The sequence below is a fragment of the Girardinichthys multiradiatus genome, chromosome X (genome assembly GCF_021462225.1).
Source record: "Girardinichthys multiradiatus isolate DD_20200921_A chromosome X, DD_fGirMul_XY1, whole genome shotgun sequence".
In the NCBI taxonomy this organism is placed as follows: Eukaryota; Metazoa; Chordata; class Actinopteri; order Cyprinodontiformes; family Goodeidae; genus Girardinichthys; species Girardinichthys multiradiatus.
The window spans coordinates 3,974,167-3,997,054 of record NC_061817.1 but is presented as its reverse complement, the minus strand read 5'-3'; the positions used below and the strand labels follow the sequence as shown (position 1 = coordinate 3,997,054).

The window sequence follows — 22,888 nt, the reverse complement described above, 5'->3', positions numbered from 1 at the left end:
GGTGTTTTTAAGGTCCCTCAAAGATGCATTACAATGAAATCAGTCATTCCCATTCACACACATTCACACACTACTTACTTATTTCTCTGTCAGAGTAATTTTATTTGCAAAAATTTGAACATAATTTGACTTCTATTATTCTTAAAATGTACATTGTTTCCTCATAACCCCTTTTGTTTCCACTAGGTCTGTTTTGAACGCTTCAATTCTTTTTTTTATTCACCAAGAATCAATAAGGTGGTCTTAGTGGGGTCCACCTTAAAGGTATTGTCTGTTGGGTGTCATGTTATCATTGTCAGGTCAGTGAGGTTCATAAGTCAGTCAGAACCTTGGTCATTTGGTCTGTGCACATAATGTTTCATAGATCCAGCCTATGATTAGTCAGCAAAACTTCCACCTATAGGAGAAAAATTGATTGTTAATAAATGAGCTGCATTTCCTAGGAACACTGTCTTCCTTCTGGATGAGCATCACCTGTTGAAAAACTTTCATCATTGTTTGTTTCACATATTCATTCAGATCTTTATATTATACCAGTAGGTGAAGTTGTTAGTATCTCATGTAGACTGACATATACTGTTGCATTTGGAGAGGATCTCAGATTAAATAAACATAGTTAGAGCTTCAATCCAGGTTCATTTTGTGTCTGCAGACTTTAGCCAATTTTTCTTTTTTTTTTTTTTATACATAAAGAGCAATATTCAAAACATTTTCAAAAGGCAGATTGTGGCAGAATGTAGACAAAACTGCTTATTGATTGACAAAATAACATTCAAGCACACAATCACCATATTAAAAGGCTCTACTTCTAGACAATCACTAAACTTCTGGGATCCAGTTTTGGCCCGTGGACCTTGAGTTTGACACATGCAGGGTAGAGTTACAATCTTTATCAGACCTTTCAGCCGAGACAGGCTTCTGCCTTTTGTGCAGAAGTTTTATCTTTTTATTTTCAGGCAGCTGCATCTCTTTGTCAAGGTAGTTTCACAGAGCTGAAATTTAACTTCTCTCAAAGAGGAAAAATCAAGAATGCACACAATCTGAGCCAAAATATGGAATTATTTCCCTATAAAATGAATCTTTTGCATTTTATCATGGTATTGTTGGTAGTATAACACCATAGAATGATTTTTAAAGCACCTGTTTCTCACTAATGCTTGCCTACAAAATCTTTTACTCTCATATTACTTCTTTAACAACATTCTGTTCTCCCTTCTCTAGTCATTGTTCACTGGGTTGGACAGTTTCCATGTTGTCCACATTGTCACCTCCTCTTTTAACTTCCTTTACCACGTCCTCTAAAACCACCTCTTAGTCTTTATAATTTGGGGCTACCTTGGTATTCTAAACTGGGATGGGTGGCGGTCCGCCCCCCTTTATTTGTTTTCAGTTAAGCTGAAAGTTTTTTCCTGTGCTTTTCTTAAGGCCTCAGTATTAAGGCAGTTAAAGGCTGCTCTTGTTGTTTTTTTAATTCATCTTTTTGTTTTAATCTGTTTATCAACTGTGTGCACGCAGGGACTGAGAGGTCCCCTTTGAAATTATAATCTGGCAAGGTTTTTTATTGTCTCTTGAATCTTTTGAATGCATAATCTCCAGTTTAAGATCCCCGTGTAGTTTTAGGATTTCAGTGATAAGTAAGTTACCTGAAAATCCATATTTTTTATGCCATTGTGTACATATTTCTGTTTTAAAAGGGTTGCTTGATTTATCTGGCTTTTCCTCGGGGGTTTGAGGAGGTGTAGCGGCTGCGCCTTCTTCCTCCTCCTCACGCTGTACCACTGCCTGTGTAGCAAGCGGCTACTCTCCTGGAGGCTGCCGCCTCTGCTGTCTGAAGGCAGCTGTAGTCTCCTCCTCTGGCCGCACCAAAACTGCGGCTGTTAACTTTTCTTTTCGCTTCTCCCTCTTATCCTGCCTCTGTATGTCTCTCAGCTTGCTCTGTTCCAACCATTTTTCTGAGAGTTTGTATTCAACCTTCCTTTGTTCTTTCTTTTGTCTCTTTTTGGTTTTCATTATTTCTAATTTTAAATCCCCTTGTAATTTTAAGATATCGTTAATATTTAGTTTACCCAAGAAACCATGTTTTTTTTTTTTTATTCCATCTATGACAGATCATACCTGCTCCTTTTACATAGTTCTCCGTAAACTTTACATCCCCTTCTAAGTCAATTAGTTTACTTTGTTTCTTCCCCATTATGTTTTTTGTTAGTTTAATTGTAGTATGAATGTCCCAGATAAAAGGTCACTGGCATGAGACTTTAAGGAGAGGACATTAACACGGCCTTCTAGTGCGACTAATTCGCAGCGGTGTTAATTTTCTGGAATGAAATCCGACCTTAATCTCCAAAGTCACCAGTACGTAGTTTTAATCTGGGCAAAATAAAACACAGGACTAGCAGAATCCTGCTATGATTCTATTAAAATGCTTAGTCCTCCATATACACACACAACACAGTCACACAGTTAGTTTCAGGTACCTTGTAATTTTTTCTAAGTTAACTTGGTGTCATTTTATGAGCTCAATTTACTCCGTTCTTTTTACTTTTATAGCGCTTATTCTATTCCCTCGCAGGGGAATAACCCTTAGTCGTTTTATTTGGCTCCCTTCTTGGCGGGGCCCTATCTTAATTTGTCACTATTCCTTTCACGGTGGAATAAAACCTTCCCAATGCAGTGTCCTTACCGGCGACACACTACCAACAACTTTTAAGTACTTTTCTTATGAACTGTGTTTTAAAATTGTCTCACCTCGGAGTTGACTTCTTGGTGACTCTCTGAATCCTGTGAGAGTCACCCCACGCCGAGGAAGGCGATAACCCACTGGCCAGGTGTGAATTCACACACACCGGGACTTTCAGCCACTCCAGCTAATGGAGGCTGTGCAGCGGTGCTTCGCTCGACGTCAGGCTTCCCCCACGGATCCCAGAGTCACTGTTAAAGCAAAGAGAAATAAGGTTATTGAATTAATCCGGCTACGAAGGACCAAATAATGTTAGGTATTATTTAGTCAACTCAGAGGTAAGAACGATACAGAGTCAGTTTTACTTGTGACGAGGGTAGCCCACTTTGCAGTGCAACTACAAAGTTTTGACACCCTATCTCTTTATTTATATACACAGTTCAACAGACAGTTCAGACAGGGTGTATATGTGTGTGTGTGTGTGTGAGACTGAAAGGAGGCTGGTTCTCACGGAGATAACGATGATCTCACACACACAGGGAGGAAGGCATACCAGAGCAGAAAACAAAGCGGAGTGCAGGTGCCTTGCAACACAAAGTTTTTACATGAGTGATAACAAGTCCTCACACCCATCCAACATTTCCTGATCTTCTCTGGGCTCCACACGAGTAACAGTACTTAAGAAATGAACCGTCCCACAGGCAGGTACATTCTCTTGGTTTTTCTTCATGCAGATCCCACTGGGTCACAAAAACCACTCTGGGGAGAGTGGTGATTCGGCACGCCCCACAAATGAAGATGTTTGTTACCTTGACGGGCCTGTATGGCAGTTTGTCTAACTCATCGCCACCTGTGTTATGATGTAGTGGTTTCTCTCGTCCTGGTCCATTCCAGCGGACTTTGGGCTGACTTGGTCCCGAGCAGATTGCGCAACAGTTCTTGACCTCTCGCCACCACAGCATTTCATCTTCTGTTGACAGGAATCCTTTTTTAGCAAGTTCTAATTTCTTCAAGGCTCTTCCTGCCGAAAGCCCTGAAGTGGTTCTTCGAATGGCAACCACCCCATATACAGTGGCCAGTCTGATGTAGGGTGGCATGGTGCTTGGTTCACTGGCCATCTCTCCGGTTTCTGGTTATCCTTAGCTGAGAATTGGTTTGAGCTGTTCAACTCCTTGGATCCCTCTATTCTGTAACAACACTGTGTTACAATCTAATACTTGTTTCACAATGTCAGTGGTGTCGTACTTGGGTTTCACTGCTGTCGACCCAGGGTGATCTCATGCTCTCACCCACACTTGTTGTCCCTCACGGAATGGCACCTTAGGCGTTGGCTTCCCTGTTTTCTCATTGGAGCTCCGCCCCAGTTCTTGTGAAGAAAATGGTCGTTGGTTGAGTTCTGCTGCAGGGGAGGGTCTACTGACTCGATGTCTGTCATTCAGTGCTTGCTGTTGAACATAGCGATCCACCTCATCGTTTCCACGCCAGTGAGCCCCTTCTTGGGTATGAGCCTTCTGGTGCTCCACTTCAAGTTCCAGGCTCATTCTCAACTCGGCAATCTTCAACCACAGATCGTGATGGGCCACTAACTTTCCTTTGGCGCTTTCAAATCCATTCTCTTCCCAGATGGATAAGTCTTCGTTCAAAGCTTGTGCACAGTAGTGGCTGTCTGTGATTATCTTTGCTGTCTTGATTCTTCTATTTATCAACTCCAACATTCCTTCCAGCACTGCTGTCACTTGTCCCGTCTGTGCACTACCGGGAGTTTTACCTTTCTGGCGACACCTCTCTTGACCATGCTGTTTGAGAATAAACCCCCAATAGGCCCTGATCCAGTCCTTTCTTAGACCCATCAGTATATAGGACCCACTCTAGCGGCCTTTCTGTCACAGACGGCTCTAAGGGTGTTTTCTTGTTGGCTGGTTGTGCTGGGCCAATCTCAAGGTCGGGGTCCAGCAGGATGTCTTCCCATCTTCCCCACCTTGTATTGGTTGCTTTTGTGATTTCCACCGTCCCTTTCCTGAGATACTTGTGGACTTGGCTCTGAGTGTTGACTTTAATCTGCTGTCCTTGTGCTAGGTCTTTTAAGGTGCTCCAGTATCTAGCAAGCACTGCTAATTCTTTTTCTTCTTGGGGGAATTTCTTCTCTACAGATGACAAGAGTGTACCTCCACAACGTTACTAACCCCCCATTTCCATTGCTTACTTTCAGCATGGAGTCCTCATCTTCACAGCTGATCTCAGCCACCAACTTTTAAGTCAAGCTCCTTGGTTCCAACCTTACGGCTTCTTGGATTGCTCTTTTGAGCTTATCCAGGTCGTTCTGGTTTGACGCAGTCCATGTCCACTTTTTCTTTGGCATTTTTTCTTCTCCTTCTCGCTTCTTTAGGCAGGCATATAATGGCTTTGCATATATTTGATAAGATTAAATAGCAGAGTCCCAAAATCGTTTGTAGATCATTTTCAGATTCAGGTGGCTTGATTTGTGCCAGCTTTTCTCGATATCCTTCTGAGAGTCCCAAATCTGTTGTCACTTGGAACCCTAGGTAGTTCACCTGAAACTGTCCAAACTGGCATTTCTTGAGATTCAGCTTCAAACCTGCTGCTGTGATTCTCTCCACCACTGTTTGCAGTCTCTCTAGGTGCTCCTCTTCGGTGTTGTCTGCGATGAATACATCATCTATGTACACTGTTGCTCCTAGGTCACCCAAAACGTCCATCACAACTGACTGGAACACATTAGGGGAGTTCTTGTACCCCTGAGGTAACCTTTGCCACACATAACTCTTGCCTTTGTGTGTAAATGCTGTCTTGCCTTGTGATTGCTGTGCGAGTCTGAGGGAGAAAAATCCATTTGCTAAGTCAATGCAGGATTTATATTTCTTGACTCTTAGCGTCTTCAATGCTCCTTGGGGATTGATTAGGCTGGCTCGGTTTGCTATGGTTCTTCGATTGAGGGCCTTGAAGTTGATTACTGGCCTCCAACCTCCTCCTGCTGACTGGTTTCTTACTGCTTGAATGGGACTGGGATTTAGCTCTTCTCTGATGATTCGTAGAGCGCTCAATTCTTTTACTATTTTATCCATTTCTTCAACAGCACCCGGGTTCAGGGGGTACTGTCGAACAGGTGGATGCACTCCCCCTTCTATGAGGTGTACATACTTCGGTCCCAGGTCTCCACAGTCGTTCTTGAACCAGGCCACATTAGCTGAGGTGATGATCTTCCGCAACCTCTCTTTCCCAGCCGGGGAGAAGTCGCTTTCTTTCAGCTTCTGTTCAGTTACTTCTGGCACATCTATTGCTTTGTACCACTCTTGAGCCCCGGTTCCACTCTGAGTCGATCCTACTTTTACTAACCTTGACCGTAGCTGGCTCAGCCTTTGAGATAGAGAGCGGCGCTCTCCAAATGGTTTGTTGAGTTCTTTCAAGTCTGTGACGGTGATGAGGTTGTATGGACCCATCACCCAAATGATTCCTTGCCAAGTTCCATACAGCATCTCTTCTACGGTCCCTTTGGCAAATTGGACCGTAAGGTATCCTGTCAAGAACCCCTCATGACGACTACAAAATCGAGGCACGTGACGTCGCCCTGTACGGCGGAGCCGGGGTCCCACCCTGGAGCCAGGCCTGGGGTTGGGACTCGCCGGAGAGCGCCTGGTGGCTGGGTTGCTCCTCGCGTGACCCGCCCGGGCCAAGCCCGAACGAGAGACGCAAGACCGTCCCCCAGTGGGCCCACCACCTGCAGGGGGAACCGTGAGGGACCGGTGCAAAGAGGATTGGGCGGCGGACGAAGCTGGAGACCTCGGCGGCCCGATCCCCGGATGCTTAGGCTGGCTCTAGGGACGTGGAATGTCACCTCGCTGGGGGGCAAGGAGCCTGAGCTGGTGCGGGAGGTCGAGAGATATCGACTAGAAATAGTCGGGCTCGCCTCCACGCACAGCGTGGGCTCTGGAACCCATCTCCTCGAGAGGGGCTGGACTCTCTTCTACTCTGGAGTGGCCCACGGGGAGAGGCGGCGGGCTGGGGTGGGTTTGCTTGTCGTCCCTCATCTCAGCCGTCTCGTGTTGGGGTTTACCCCAGTGGATGAGAGGGTCGCATCCCTGCGCCTTCGGGTTGGGGAGAGGTCTCTGACTATCATTTCAGCCTACGGGCCGAGTGGTAGTGCGGAGTACCCGGCCTTCTTGGCGTCCCTGTCGGGGGTGCTGGATAGTGCCCCTCCTGGGGACTCCATTATTCTGCTGGGGGACTTCAACGCCCACGTGGGAAACGACAGTGACACCTGGAGAGGCGTGATTGGGAGGAATGGCCTCCCCGATCTGAATCCGAGCGGTGTTTTGTTATTGGACTTCTGTGCTAGTCGTGGATTGTCCATAATGAACACCATGTTCAAACATAAGGGTGTCCATCAGTGCACTCGGCACCAGGATACCCTAGGCAGGAGGTCAATGATCGACTTTGTTGTCGTATCATCAGACCTTCGGCCGCATGTTTTGGCCACTCAGGTGAAGAGAGGGGCTGAGCTGTCCACTGATCACCACCTGGTGGTGAGTTGGATCCGCTGGAGGAGGAGAAAGCCGGACAGACTTGGCTGGCACAAGCGCATAGTGAGGGTCTGCTGGGAACGTCTGGCGAACCCCTTGGCCAGGGATGTATTCAACTCTCACCTCTGAGAGAGCTTTGACCAGATTCCGAGGGATGTTGGAGACATAGAGTCCGAGTGGACCATGTTCTCCACATCTATTGTCGATGCTGCTGCCCGAAGCTGCGGCCGTAAGGTCTGCGGTGCCTGTCGCGGCGGCAATCCCCAAACCCGGTGGTGGACACCGGCAGTAAGGGACACTGTCAAGCTGAAGAAGGAGTCCTATCGGCTGTGGTTGGCTTGTGGGACTCCTGAGGCGGCTGACGGGTACCGTGGGGCCAAGCGTGCTGCGGCCCAGGCTGTGGCAGAGGCAAAAACTCGGACCTGGTAGGAGTTCGGTGAGGCCATGGAGAAGGACTACCGGTTGGCCCCGAAGCGATTCTGGAAAACCGTCTGGCGCCTCAGGAGGGGGAAGCAGTGCTTCGCCAACACTGTTTAATGTGGGGGTGGGGAGCTGCTAACCTCGACTGGAGACATTATCGGCCGGTGGAAGGAGTACTTCGAGGATCTCCTCAATCCTGCCATCACGCATTCCCTGGTGGAAACAGAGGCTGGGGACTCGGGGTTGGACTCTTTCATCACATAGGCTGAAGTCACCGAGGTGGTTAAAAAGCTCCGCGGTGGCATGGCTTTGGGGTTGGATGAGATCCGCCCTGAGTACCTAAGGTCTTTGGATGTTATGGGGCTGTCATGGTGTCATTGCGTGGTGGACGGGGACAGTGCCTTTGGATTGGCAGACTGGGGTGGTGGTCCCCCTACATAAGAAGGGTGACCGGAGGGTGTGTTCCAACTACAGGGGGATCACACTCCTCCCTGGTAAGGCCTACGCCAGGGTATTGGAGAGGAGAGTCCAGCTGATAGTCGAACCCCGGCTTCAGGAGGAGCAGTGTGGTTTTGGTCCCGGCCGTGGAACACAGGACCAGCTCTATACCCTCTACAGGGTACTCGAGGGTTCATGGGAGTTTGCCAAACCGGTTCACATGTGTTTATGTGGACCTGGAGAAGGCATTCGACTGTGTCCCTCGTGATGCCCTGTGGGGGGTGCTCCAGGAGTATGGAATCGGGGGCCCTTTACTAGGGCCATCCGATCTCTGTACAAGCGGAGCAGGAGTTTTGTCGGCACTAAGTCGGACCTGTTCCCGGTGCATGTTGGACTCCGGCAGAGCTGCCCTTTGTCACCGGTCCTATTCATAACTTTTATGGACAGGATTTCTATGCACAGCCAAGGGCCGGAGGGGGTCTGGTTTGGGGACCAGAGGATTTCGTCTCTTCTTTTTGCAGATGACGTGGTCCTGCTGGCCCCCTCTAGCCAAGACCTACAGCATGCACTGGGGCGGTTCGCAGCCGAGTGTGAAGCGACTGGGATGAAGATCAGCTCCTCCAAGTCCGAGGCCATGGTTCTCGACCGGAAAATGGTGTCTTGTCCTATTCAGGTTGGAGGGGAGTTCCTGCCTCAAGTGGAGGAGTTTAAGTATCTCAGGGTCTTGTTCACGAGTGAGGGAAGAATGGAGCGGGAGATCGACAGACGGATCGGTGCGGCTGCCACAGTAATGGGGGCGCTGTGCTGGTCCGTTGTGGTGAAGAGAGAGCTGAGCCGAAAAGCGAAGCTCTCAATTTACCGGTCGGTCTACGTTCCTACTCTCACCTATGGCCATGAACTTTGGGTCATGACCGAAAGAACAAGATCCCAGATACAAGCGGCGGAAATGAGCTTCCTCCGTAGTGCCCGGTGGCCGGGCACTCCCTTAGAGATAGGGTGAGGAGCTCAGCCATCCGGGAGGCGCTCGGAGTAGAGTCGCTGCTCCTCTACATCGAGAGGAGCCAGTTGAGGTGGCTCAGTGATCTATACTGGATGCCTCCTGGACGCCTTCCTCGGGAGGTGTTCCAGGCATGTCCCACCGGAAGGAGGCCCAGGGGACAGCCCGGGACACGCTGGAGGGACTATGTCTCTCCACTGGCCTGGGAACGCCCCGGTGTCCACTAGATAGGGTTCTTCTCCCACTCCTGTGTAGATTTCGTCCCCTTCCAGTAGGCATTTTCCAGGGTGACTCGCGGCCTTGTCATCTTTACTTGGCACGCAACCGTTTCCTGATCTGCGGGACTCGAAGAGGGCCTTCTTTTCTTCAGAGGACAGTTTGTCGTTCTTTTCTCTAGGGAGAAAGGTGTTTTTCTTTTGTGGGCCTTGCGATGCTGGTGGTCCGTAAAATCTTCTTTGCGGTTCTTCACTTCTCTGAAGAGGTGGTCTGTTAGGAGGGTTGGCTGGAGCTTTCACACTGGCCTTATTTGGTGGTTTGGGCCCTTGTCCTGTCTCTTTGTCCTCTTCTTCTTTCTTCACAAAACAGCTGCTCTAGATCATAAGAAATTACTGCTTGATCCATCTGTGGAACTGTTGTACCCTGCATCGGCATTTTGGCAAAAGCGATCTCTCCTCTCCTCCCTTTGGTTACTTCTCGGAGGGCCTTCACCTATCTAGCTGGTGAGATTGTTTACTTAAGCACATGCCACACCGGTGCAAGGTGCTGACCTTCATCCATGCGCAGTCTAGCTCTTCTGATCTGGGAGTCTCCATCATCCATGTCTTCCAACACAAACCTCTCATAATGGCTTTGAGCTGTTCCTTGTTTGTCTAAGGGATGTGCTGTTACATGGCTCAGCCACAATTGTTTAGCTTTGTCACTTTCAGTAGCACTGGTAATCATCGGCCACACATCTTTGATGTAATCTTCATTACTTTCTTCTGATCTTTTCTCTCTAACTAAGGTCTTGATCTTTTTGTACTCACGAAAAACATCAGCTTCAGGGCTGGACGCCATGTGTTGTTCAGACATTTTCCTTATAGGCTTGCTTGTGGAGCATGGTGCTGATGGCAGTGGAGGTTCATTGAGATCAGTTTCCCCAGTCCCCATAGTTCAATGAACCCTGACCACCACCGTAACAATCGACCAATTTCATCCTTCCTCTGGACTATATCCATATTTTATCTCTGAACAATAAAATACGTCATCTCTTTGGAGGTGATCTGTTAGCTCACTCTGTAGTGCTTCTTTCGATTGCTCTTTGTTTAAACTGAAGAACATTTTCTTTACCAATGAAGCCCATATTGAATATCCATCCTCACCTAACAGCACCTCGGTAGGTATGCGGTGTAGCTCTAACTGTGTTGATGTCGGTTGTTCTGTTGACGGGAGTGGTCCTTCAGCTCCCCGCTCTGTCCATTCCTGCGTTTCACTCTCTTCGTCCATCAACATGTCTTTGTCGTCTCGAGTTGTCCGTCTCCAAAGCCTCTCGAGGATCCTTCTAGTAGGGATGGATTAAGACTATTTGGCTACTAGCTTTGCTGTCTGGGTTTGGTCATTCTACCCTCAATAAAGCCCTATCCTCACCTGCACGCTTATGCGGTTACTGCGAGGGTTGTGACTGACGGCCTTATCAGTCACAGACAACCTTACTTCCTTTCAGGCTGTCGGTCCGGGGTACTTAGGCAGAGACGTCCTTCTGCTGAGCATCCTTCTTCTGGGGCCCCTTTATCTCTTTCAGAGTCCAGCTCTCCATCTAACGGGTCCGGACTTCCCTAAACCTGAAAGATCTTACTAAACAGGTTTACTGAAAGTTCTGTTTAAGCTGGTGTCGGGAAATGACTCGCCTAGCCTCTGACAGCCTTCATCCAAAAGACTCGCCCTTCTTCAACTGGAGGTCCGGGCGACCGAGTAGCCTATCGCAGTCATTCACACCTTCGACAGTCACTTTTGTTCATGGCTGCTCATTCCCTAATTTACAACTAGCTCTTGGTATATGGGCTAGGTTAATTTTAATAGCTCAGCACGAGCCCCAAGGGCGCTGTTTTAACAAACTTGACTAAGGCAACCTATAAAAACCTCCTAAAATATCTTGGAACCAGGCAACAAAACCTTTTACCACCAATGAAAAACCAACAATACGGTGACTCAAATAATTGAATGTCCATGATTTAAGTAGAATTTTATATGCTTTCTTTAATTAGTAACGCTTTTGCAGGGGTCGGTAACAGCTTAAATTCGGCAACACAAAATAATTTCAATAATAGAAAGGAATCAATCAACTCAACCTGTCTTTCCTCGATGCTGAAACTAGTGGGTTTGGAGAGGCTTTGAAGACGGAGGCTCATCCGTGCACCTGATGGAGAAGAATTCTTCTGGTAACAACGAGTGGTTTCTTGAAGGGAATACGACTTAATCTTGTTTTCTTCCTGTAAGTGGCATGCACTGATGCTCCAGGCTTTGATGGTTAAGCAGGATCTTTGTTGTTATTTGTCTCCAAAGACAGTAGTTTCCAGAGGCTGAAGAGTTGAAGGAAACCCGGGGACATAAATTAAGTTGATTCAGGACTTCCAGAAGCCTGAAACTTAGAGCAATCAGCTGTTCACCGATCAAATTCACTTCTGTTGTCTGGATAAAAAGGCTTTAGATGAAATCAGATTCTTAATTCTGAGGCACAGTCCTTTCTGGGGATACGGATTGATCCTCTTTTTAATTCAGTCGATCAGTTGGGCTGTGTCTCTGTTCCTTTTCCATCCAAGCTTTTTTTCTCCGTCCGAACTTGTTCGCTGGTCTTCTGCGAAGAAACAACCCCGTTTCTGCTCTCAGCATTGTTTTTATAGCGCTTGATGCCTTCACTGGTCAGGCCCTTATTAGGCTTCTTAGTTATTGCGCAACCTATTCAGCTCAGCTTCTTGATTATTGCTCAATACTTTAGTCATGGTCATTGTGACCTACTGATTCTGTTTCTCAGCCTTGGAGATGCCAATAATAGCCACGCTGGTCTGTAGTCGCATCCTCCCGTCGCTGTCAGCATGCAGCTGGCTCTCGTCACTCCTAGTCATCCTACAGTTCTTTCCCTAATCTGCTCAGTTTTAGACTTTACACAGTATTACACATTCCATTCTTCAGCTTTCAGCATTTACTTTAAAACACAGTTGCAAAACCATCACTTCATTCTTTTTATTCATGCTTTACATATGATTAATGTTATATTTCTTTCATATATAGCTGATTGAGAATGTCAAACCTTAATGTTTTTCCTCTAATTCTCAGTTCTTAACTACATCTCAATCATACATCTTTTAACTTGTTAATCAAAGATTGCTAATTTTATTTAATACATGTGAAAGAGTGTAAAATCATCATACATCATTTATTTGGATATACTTGTTTATATTTTTGCAAAAGATAAGACAGATAACATGTGGCAGATTATACGTGGCTCCACACAGGCCTCTCCAGTCTCTCAGCTCCAGAATATGAGAATATGCTTGTTTCATTCCCCACTGCTTCAACTGTGTGTTTTACTAATTATTGCATGGATTACACATAAGGATATAAGGATATTTATTGTAACTTTTTTGGAGTTAACTGTGAGCAGTTACTAAATGTTGCATGGATTACATGGAAAGATCTCACCTTATTTTGACAACCTAAACCCCAAATCAACTTTTTTTGCAGCTAAACTGTAGAAATTGGGCCTTCGGCTATCTTTATGTTATTATGCAATTTCTTACATTTTCATGTAAACTTGTTTAATTCTGCAATATTTGTCCTAAAACTCTTAGTGCTGCCCTCTTTAGGTTGAACAATGGCTACTGCAGTAAACGTTTTCTATTGGTTCAAAAGGCATGGCTAGCTGTGGCGTTTATGCATTATACCTTGGATCATGTGCTTTACTGGAGATAATATAAATCTACATGTAAATATAAGCTTTCTAAAGGTTTGTTACTGCTTTGAACATTAGCCCATGTTAGCAATGATGTTGCTAACATCACTTTACCTCTCAGAATCTGGACCCATTCTGTCCTCCACTGCCTTGGCAGCAATGGCTTCGGTCATTGCTGAGTCAGCACCTTGAGTCAGCGGCTTGAACTGATGAGATTCAGGCCCGCTGGGCTCCACATACCTCCAGTGATGAGGGTGGTGAAAAATCCTCCAACTCAACAGCAGAGTTGTTCTGGTCACTCTCCATGTTTCAATATGTCAAATTAAGCTAGCTGACTCTTTCTCTCGTTGTCCAAACCACATACCGGCTTAACCCCCTCCACTCATCCCCATGTTTGTCCATGCCTCTCAGTGTCTCTTGGCAATGCCCACTTTGGCGGCATTTTTCAAAATGTGTCTGGGGGCGGGGTTACGGTTTTACATCGGGTTTAGTTCCACTTTGACTCCACACAACAACAGAACAGGCATGGAGAAGGTGGGTGGGACATACACAGGCAGTCTGCATTCCCATTGGCTGAAAAGTAGTGGAACTGTATCTTTCCTCATCTCTATTATATCTTAGAGGTACCCTTGTTTTACCCTCATTTGGTTTACATATTCGTCCTGTATGTACACATGTATCAAACAAATGCAGCGTTATTTCATACCTGAACGCAATGCTTATGTGTGAAACTAAGAGATCAATGCAACCCTCAGTAGCACAACTTTAAAATGTGACACCAAATCAAAACAGAGAGGATTCCCAGCTGTCTCTAAACTCTGATTTGGAAACATTAAACTTTCTCATGAAGCTACAGCAAGAAAGGTGGACTGAACCAAAAATTGTCATCGTATGCATTTTTCAACAGCAATAAGGTACACAACTCGCTCTACACTTAACTGAATTTCTCACCTGAAACAATGCCAAGCTGCCTGCAGCATTCGACCAGACCAAAACACTGCAAAGCATTTGAAATGCCACAATATACTGGTACTGTGTGAGGATTCCCTTTGACCAGAGGGGATTTCTCAACAGCTGTCAATCAAAAAACTATAGAGTAATTTAAACTGTTTCATAACTTTTTTATTCTCCATCCATCCATCCATCCATCTATCCATCCATCCACCCATTATATATATTATAATATCGCTGCATCTGTCTCACTCATAAAACTAAAAGAAACAATAGAAACCTTTACACAGGATTGTGGTTTAAGGCTGCTGGCAGTTTAGACTTGGAGCCAGCCTGCAATAAAGATGCCTGCCAGAAACGTAAATATAGCATCTATTAACTGTTTTTAAACAACATTTTCCTTTAAATGTATTGAATGAGTTTCTTAAAGTGCCTGTGTCATCTAATTTTTATTATAAATCCAATGACGTTTATGGAAAGGAAACTAATTAATTAATTAAATATTTCAAGAAGTAAATCTATGGCTCTGAAATAAATTTTTCAGATACATGGTCATAACTTTCCCAAAAAAGGCACTTCCAGACTACTCCTTTGCTCTTTTTCATGATATATAAGGGGAATCCTAGCACGTAAACCGACAGCAGCTACAGTGGCCAACAACACAGACAGTAGCAAACAATCTGATATTTATATATTTCAATCACTATCAGAGAGAGATGAAGCGTACGAGTCAGGAGAAGAAAGTCAGCTTTCATTACGTGGCAGAGCACAAGTGCAGCGAAGTGCGGATGGCCATCCAATTCGACTAGAGTTTATTTTTACCAGATGCCAGAAAACAGCCAGAGTCAATATGCATGAATCATATCGCATTAACAGGAAACAGAACCAGCATAACATCTGGATTTTCAAAATAATTTACTAAAGACAGACTAGATCTTGCTATATTAATAAATATACATAATACTTTCATTGCGCGATCTGCGAATACTTCTTGGAGCGCCTCCGAGCTTCGCAGCGGACCGGACCAGAGCAGATACAGTGTAAATCCAGGGTTACAGTATAAATATATGGCACTGAGTGAAACAACCGGAGGCCAAGAGAGTAGCATGGAGCTGTAGCAGCAGAGAAAAGGGATGATTCAAGATCTGAATACACTACACTTATTTTAGAATCTTTAGAGAAACATTTATTTAAATATATTGTATGCGTGTGTAATTTAGCTTATTTTAATAATAATAATTTTGCATTATTATTACTCATAACTGCCGATATCTAAAGGTACTTTTGCGATGAGGAAGTATTCTTACCCGCTGTGCTTTGATTCGTTTTACAACAGCAGCAATAAACTTTGTCGATCTTCTCCCATCGGATGCTCTGAACAGCGTGGCAATAGCATCTGCCTCAACATTCTCCTTCGTCTGTCAGATGTCCCGACCCCTGAGATAATTTCTCTTATGGATTCAGGGGTTTCTTGTTCGAAGCAGTTTGCTGAAAAGTACTCCGAACACAACTGGCTGTGCTTGGTTGGACCAGCCCATCTGTCCCTCCTCAGTTTTCCAGCTCTGACCCAGGCAGCTCTGATCCTCTTCACTTTAGGAAAGTAGTGCAGACTAAAGGCTGATGTCTCAGTATTCCTGCAACCACCAGCAATGCACCGTTTCACCACGTTAGCGCTGTTTTTAACACTTGGGTTCTACTTGAACAGTTTATCATTGATGCTCAAACAATGAATGACCAGAGAGTTCCCCTTTCATGTCATTTCTGGGCGACTTTGGATGTGCAAAATCTAACAACAAAAAATACCTATTTTGTGTCACAATTACATCTTTAATCCTATTAAAATGTAAATTACTGCCCAATTTCTTCAATATTAAGAAGCTTTTTTTCAGTTTTTGCATTTGTGGATAATGTGTGTCACAGCCACTTTAAATTAGCACCTAACTGACAAGACAAGAAAAGACATAGTAAAAATTTTACAAGCTCAAACTCAGGATCTCCCACAAAAAACTAGAATGTCTCATACCAATATGCCACCAGTCCTATACTGGTAGTATACCCCATCGATTTGTCATAAGCTGTAGGCTTAGCAGCTGCAAGAGGAGTGTTTCATATAGGTGAAGTTTTTTAGAGGTGAGCTCCATGTTTTCTTAAATTTTCTCCCCCAGTTTTAAACATAATTAGGTGCCTATGGAGGTAGCTGAGGAATAGGGTGAAGACAAAATACAATGGGAAGCATGCAAAATGCTGATTGACAATTGTAAGAAGAGTTTGTCATAATGTCAATAAAGGTTGTCTATTGATTATAGAAAAGAGTAAAAAATTAACTTGACATGCGTTTTTTATTACAATGTAAATAAAAACCAGATTTTTTTAAGTTGATGCTCTTTTAACATTGTTTTTCACATTTTGTGGGGTGACTCTCATTTCCTATCAGAAACAAACATCTTGAATGAAAATAATGAAAATAATTTGAAACCTGCCAAGAGTATGTTTAATCTTGCTTAATGTGTCATGGATTTAGGTACAAATCTGACCAACATGCAGAATCACACTCAGGAGAACCCACAGAGATTTTAAGATGTTTATTTTTACACAGGGAAATAGTTCTAAGATCAGAAAGCGGGAACCAGACAACTGCAAAGAGAAGAGGAAAACAGGTGAGTATAAAAATGATGAGGTAATTGATTATTGTTAGCTAAGAACTTTCTTACAAGGAAGAGGAATAGAACCACCAAGGGGAATGGAGATGTGGAGTCTGGGAGCTCAACACAGGAGTAGCCTTGGTGAGATAAGTTCATCCAGGAGGAGTGGTCTTTGAGGCACGAAGAAGTTTCCAGGAGCTTGGTTTCTTCACCATCTGTGAAGGGCAGGGTGATGAAGAGGAGAATTGGTGAAGAAGCTTGCCTGAGAGCACGTTGGAGGGTGAACAGGGTTTGCTAATGACTTGGGCCAGTTTGTCGTCGAGCCTGGAAGCTGCCAGCCAGAAGGTAGTCCAAAGAAGGGAACTTGAAACTTGAATCTTGAAAATCCAAAGGACTCAACCAGAATGAACCAGAGAATACTTTGATCCAGAGGTCTGGAGTATGCTTAATTCAGAAGTAACCGAGAACTGGAGGCTGGATCGAGACTGGTCAGGAACCTGAGGAGGAGGACACGAGAAGGCAAGTCAAAGCACTAGAGAAACTTGGAACAAGCTTAGATCTGGGCTAGAGTCTGTTACCACTGTTGACTAACACTCAGGTGCTGGCAGCTTCAGGTTTTGTGTTCTTTGATCCAGGTCTGTAAGAAATTGACAGATCAAAACGAGAAAAAAACAAAGACCAATGGGACTGACGAGAATTCAGTCGTTTGGACTAAAGACAGAAAGAGAGACAGTTAGCTGACCAGGACTCAACACGGAGCTTGGACCGATTTAAGTGGGGATTTTGCTTCTGTAACCATGGGAAAGACTAGAGAGTTCTGAGAGACGGGAAACAACAAAAAAAAAAATTATTTCCCTTTGGTCATCAAGAGCTGAAACTAAACGAGGTGTGGAAAGTGGCTCCACCTCAGTATGAGCACACTCAACTAACCCCTGATCAATAAGATTTTGCTCACTGCCGGAATCGATTAGAGCTGAGAGATTCTGAGTATGTTGATTAAACAGCAATGAAGCTGGTAAACTAAATTGGGGAATTGAAGATCACTGTGATGGTCCGTCAGCCACCCCTTTACAGCTGACGGACCCCGTCTTTTGGCTGCGTAGGACAGGCGGGACAAGTGGCTATATAATGTTCAGAAGAGCCGCAATACAAACACTGATTAGACTGTCTACGTTTTTGTCTTTCTTCCGGAGAAAGACGAGTTCGCCCCTCCTTCATGGGTTCGGGTTCTGAAGTAAGTGTCTGAGGAGGAGACCTGAATGCTCAGGAGGGGTTTACAAGAACAGACCCCGACATAATGTAGCCTTACTTAACTTTATTTAAGTTCCCATGCATTTTATACATTTGGAACATCTCTTTTCCTCTACAGTGTTTCTGACAAGAACTTATACTGTATGATTTGTAAATTGTAAAGTTTTCATTTTAAATGTACAAATATTCATCTAAAAGGTTATATCTGGGCTGATGGATAAATCTTTTTTCTATTTTATTTCATTTATATCTGTTTTTCCTAGTTTGGATGAAAATATACAATCTCATAAACAATTTCAAAAATTATTATTGCAAATGTTGCACAGATCCTAATAGCCAGCGCTTTCGGAGGTTTTGATGTCATCATTAACACAGTAAAAATTATTTAGTTGTTTTGGGTATTGCTATTATGGAAAGTAGTTTTGCCAGTTATCAGATTTGATTTACGTTTGCCTTAGTTTTACTCAGAGAATAGGCCATGATTTTATAAAATTGGCTTTGATAAATGGGTTCATACGGCTGAAAATAATAACACTTCTGTGTTAACTGTTCCTATTCAGACTGCATGCAGATTACAGTTACAGACCTAATTCTCATAATCATTTTGTTAATATAATGACAAAAGCTGAAAGAAAAAAAAAGACACCATGTCAGCTTTCTGAATTACATGCAGGTGGGGCACTGCAATCAATAACATCCTAAATCAGCTGATCACACATAAAGTCAGCTGTTCAAACTCACAGTTCATCAGAAATGGTTAAAGTTCATCGTTTCACCAGCAAAGAAGAATATTTTTTTTCAATATAAAAAAACTGAGTCATTCATCAGTGCAACAGAGAACTGTGTTATTTTTCATCAAAACAAAAGCATGAAAACTGAATCAGAAAAAAGTAGAGGATTTTAGAAAATCAAGCATTGCTTTCTGAAAAAAAATGGAATATCCTTAATTCTCTTTCCAGTATCATTTTTCACATTTCCTTGAAATCAGAATGTGTGACAGTTCAAACACTAAAAATGTCCCTTTAATAGGCTGTAATGTGTATCACACTGGTATTTTACCTGACATGTAATTTGAATATGAACCTTCGGAGGAAGGATAAAAAATATTGCTTACTGCGTACCTTTAGATGGTTTGTTATTAGTAAGTGTGTCTTTCTATCTCTCTTTCTGTCCTTCCATCTTGTTCAGTGTTTTCCAGAGTGAGTTTTTCCATCCTTTGTAGTGGCCAAAACAGCTGGAAGGAAAAGTCTAAATAAAAATCTGTAAAGGATGTATTACTGTTTATGTTTTGCTCAAGATGATTTAAATGCTTGAGTTACTCTGTTTCTAATAAAGCGCAACTACATTGTTCTTCAGATTCTAAACTAATGCAGTGGATGCAGAGCGAAAATATGTTCATGGTTAGATTTTGATGAAGGGATCTTGTGCAATGCATATACCCCCTTCAACACACACATTTTGTTTTGTCTGCTGTGCGCCATCTCTAGTTAGTTCAGTGATATAATGGCAACTGACAGCTTTCCCTGTTTTGTCTGTCTGTGTTTGTCTCTTCATCTTTTTTTGTCCCTCCATCAATCTGTCTTTCTTTCAAAAAATCTTCCTTTTAATCTGGAACATATTGGTTTTCTTTGAGATTACTTTTGTTTTATTTATTTAATACTTTATTTCATTTGAAAATGCTTGTAAATATAACCAATGGTATATACTTGCTGTATTTGATGCTGTGATGACATGACATTGATGAATATATTATTATTTGACTATGGTCCTTGCATTCCAAACCTTCGTTATACCATAAACATCCTCACCTTCTAATATTTGTTGTGAATGATCTTTACCCTACTTTAACCATTATCTTTGCCATGTCCATTTAATGTAGTTACAGGTTATGAGAAGTCACGCAGCCTAAATAACATTTCTGGGATGACAGGGGCTCCACTGCAACTCACTCCAATCACCAATTCCACCTTTGAGACCTTTGATCCATCTGGCCTCAGGCGATGCCACTCTCCCATTCCTTCCATCTTGTAGCTCGGCCAAAAGAAAACATAACAGAACGGACAACATGCAAATTACAAAAAGCAAAATATCACAAAAGCAATAATATTGAAGAATGCTATTTACCAGTTGTTCTTTTATTCTTTATTGCATTATCTTAAACTTTTGCTTCAGAAAAGAAACAGAGTTAGAGTTGTATTTTGATGTTTAATTCTAAAGATTAGCCTAATCTAAGACAAGTTTAAAATATACATTCTTGCAATTGTATTTGAAAATACACCAATTTACTAAAACACACTTTCCTTACTAACAGGAATAGAGTCTTGGTTAATTAAGACTGAAAAGAAGTTAGTTTCCACGTAGTTACTCTGTACTTATTCTTGCCTGTTTTTGACTGGCCTTGCACGTAAATGCATTACTGTGAATATTTAAGAATAGCTGTGAATAAGATTAAGAAGCTGTGAATACTACTAAGATTTAGAAGGAACAAATTCACACATTTTGCCTAACATATACAATAACAATGGTATGTAAACAGTGTATTTTCAAAATAGCAGCATATACAATGCCCAGTAGTAGACTAAACAAAGCAAAAGCATTTAGAGATAAATCCTCTAAAATGATGCACATTTAAAAACACATAGGCTACAGTGTTAGATAATTATTTTTTGTTATTTTTTATTGTTAGGCATGTTTTGTTCCTAAAAACGTCCACAACAAGATCATAAAAACTGATATCTTGCCCTGCTTCTTCCCCATTTTTACTGTAGCAGTACTTGAAATAATTAGTTTCTATTTATGACGGTTTAAGCAGAGAATTAGAAACATGTGTTATTTAGATCAAATTCAGTGAGTCTAATACTCTGAGGAGGTGTAAAATATCCCTGAGTTAGAGTTAGAGGAAGCTAGTGTTTTCTTAGACAACTATTTTATATGGTTAATCTAACAAAGATCCCAATTTGAATTATGCAATATAAATAAATAAATAAATAAGGAGAATACATTTTCCTGAAGATCTTCCAGAAGCTTTTTCTAAAGTGTCACAAGACAATAGCTGTTTGTAATCATTGTCAAAAGGGATTAACACTGCAGAGCTGGTGCATGTAACATTTATTTAGTCATTTAGGGGAAAATGATCAGTCTTAACATTTTAAGCAGGGCCTTCAGTGCAGTCATCGTAAGAACAGATTTTTTTTTCCAGAACTTCACTCCTCATCTGCTGTCTTCTTACCTGAGCTCTCCTCCGAACACTGAGCTGTAAAGTCTGCAGACTAAGAGAAGTCTTTGGAAGTCTTTGTTGTCATATAATTAGTTAAGGGTACAAAGAATTAAAATGTCACTACAACTGTGGATAGTTCATACACTATACTGAAGGAGTAGTTATCAAATCTATTGTTATTCTAACACGTTTGTCACATAGAAATTAGCCTAAATTAAATTAAAAAAAAAACATCAAACTGATAACGGTTCTTAGTCTGGAGACTCCCAGAAACAGAATGTTCTACCAAATGCGGTTCCAGTGCTAAGCCAGGGCTGGTGTTCATCAAAACCACTATTACAATACAGTTTCGTTTTTCGTCATAAATCCTCTGCAGTATGTCACATAAAACATCATTTTTTGAAATGGTTTGATCCTTCATCTTGTATGTTTTTATATTTGTCTACAGAATCTTGGTGTAGGAAGACAGTCTATCTACATAAATCTGTGTTGATTTGTTTTTTATGCTAACACATGTGTACAGGTCCTTCTCAAAATATTAGCATATTGTGATAAAGTTCATTATTTTTCATAATGTCATGATGAAAATTTAACATTCATATATTTTAGATTCATTGCACACTAACTGAAATATTTCAGGTCTTTTATTGTCTTAATACGGATGATTTTGGCATACAGCTCATGAAAACCCAAAATTCCTATCTCACAAAATTTGCATATTTCATCCGACCAATAAAAGAAAAGTGTTTTTAATACAAAAAACGTCAACCTTCAAATATGTACAGTTATGCACTCAATACTTGGTCGGGAATCCTTTTGCAGAAATGACTGCTTCAATGCGGCCTGTGGCACTGCTGAGGTCTTATGGAGGCCCAGGATGCTTCGATAGCGGCCTTTAGCCAATATCCCACAGATTCTCTATGGGGTTCAGGTCAGGAGAGTTGGCTGGCCAATTGAGCACAGTGATACCATGGTCAGTAAACCATTTACCAGTGGTTTTGGCACTGTGAGCAGGTGCCAGGTCATGCTGAAAAATTAAAACTTCATCTCCGTAAAGCTTTTCAGCAGATGGAAGCATGAAGTGCTCCAAAATCTCCTGATAGCTAGCTGCATTGACCGTGCCCTTGATAAAACACAGTGGACCAACACCAGCAGCTGACACGGCACCCCAGACCATCACTGACTGTGGCTACTTGACACTGGACGTCTGGCATTTTGGCATTTCCTTCTCCCCAGTCTTCCTCCAGACTGTGGCACCTTGATTTCCGAATGACATGCAGAATTTGCTTTCATCCAAAAAAAGTACTTTGGACCACTGAGCAACAGTCCAGTGCTGCTTCTCTGTAGCCCAGGTCAGGCGCTTCTGCCGCTGTTTCTGGTTCAAAAGTGGCTTGACCTGGGGAATGCGGCACCTGTAGCCCATTTCCTGCACACACCTGTGCACGGTGGCTCTGGATGTTTCTACTCCAGACTCAGTCCACTGCTTCCGCAGGTCCCCCAAGGTCTGGAATCGGCCCTTCTCCACAATCTTCCTCAGGGTCCGGTCACTTCTTCTCATTGTGCAGCGTTTTCTGCCACACTTTTTCCTTCCCACAGACTTCCCACTGAGGTGCCTTGATACAGCACTCTGGGAACAGCGTATTCGTTCAGAAATTTCTTTCTGTCTTACCCTCTTGCTTGAGGGTGTCAATAGTGGCCTTCTGGACAGCAGTCAGGTCGGCAGTCTTACCCATGATTGGGGTTTGAGTGATGAACCAGGCTGGGAGTTTTAAAGGCCTCAGGAATCTTTTGCAGGTGTTTAGAGTTAACTCGTTGATTCAGATGATTAG

The 22,888-nt window shown here is 43.1% G+C and overlaps 1 protein-coding gene across 2 annotated transcripts in view; it reads left to right on the top strand.

Annotated features, from left to right (window-relative positions):
* Nucleotides 1-22,888, top strand: part of LOC124863150 (potassium voltage-gated channel subfamily C member 1-like) — a 239,019-nt gene that overhangs the window by 201,992 nt on the left and 14,139 nt on the right. The window lies entirely within an intron of this gene.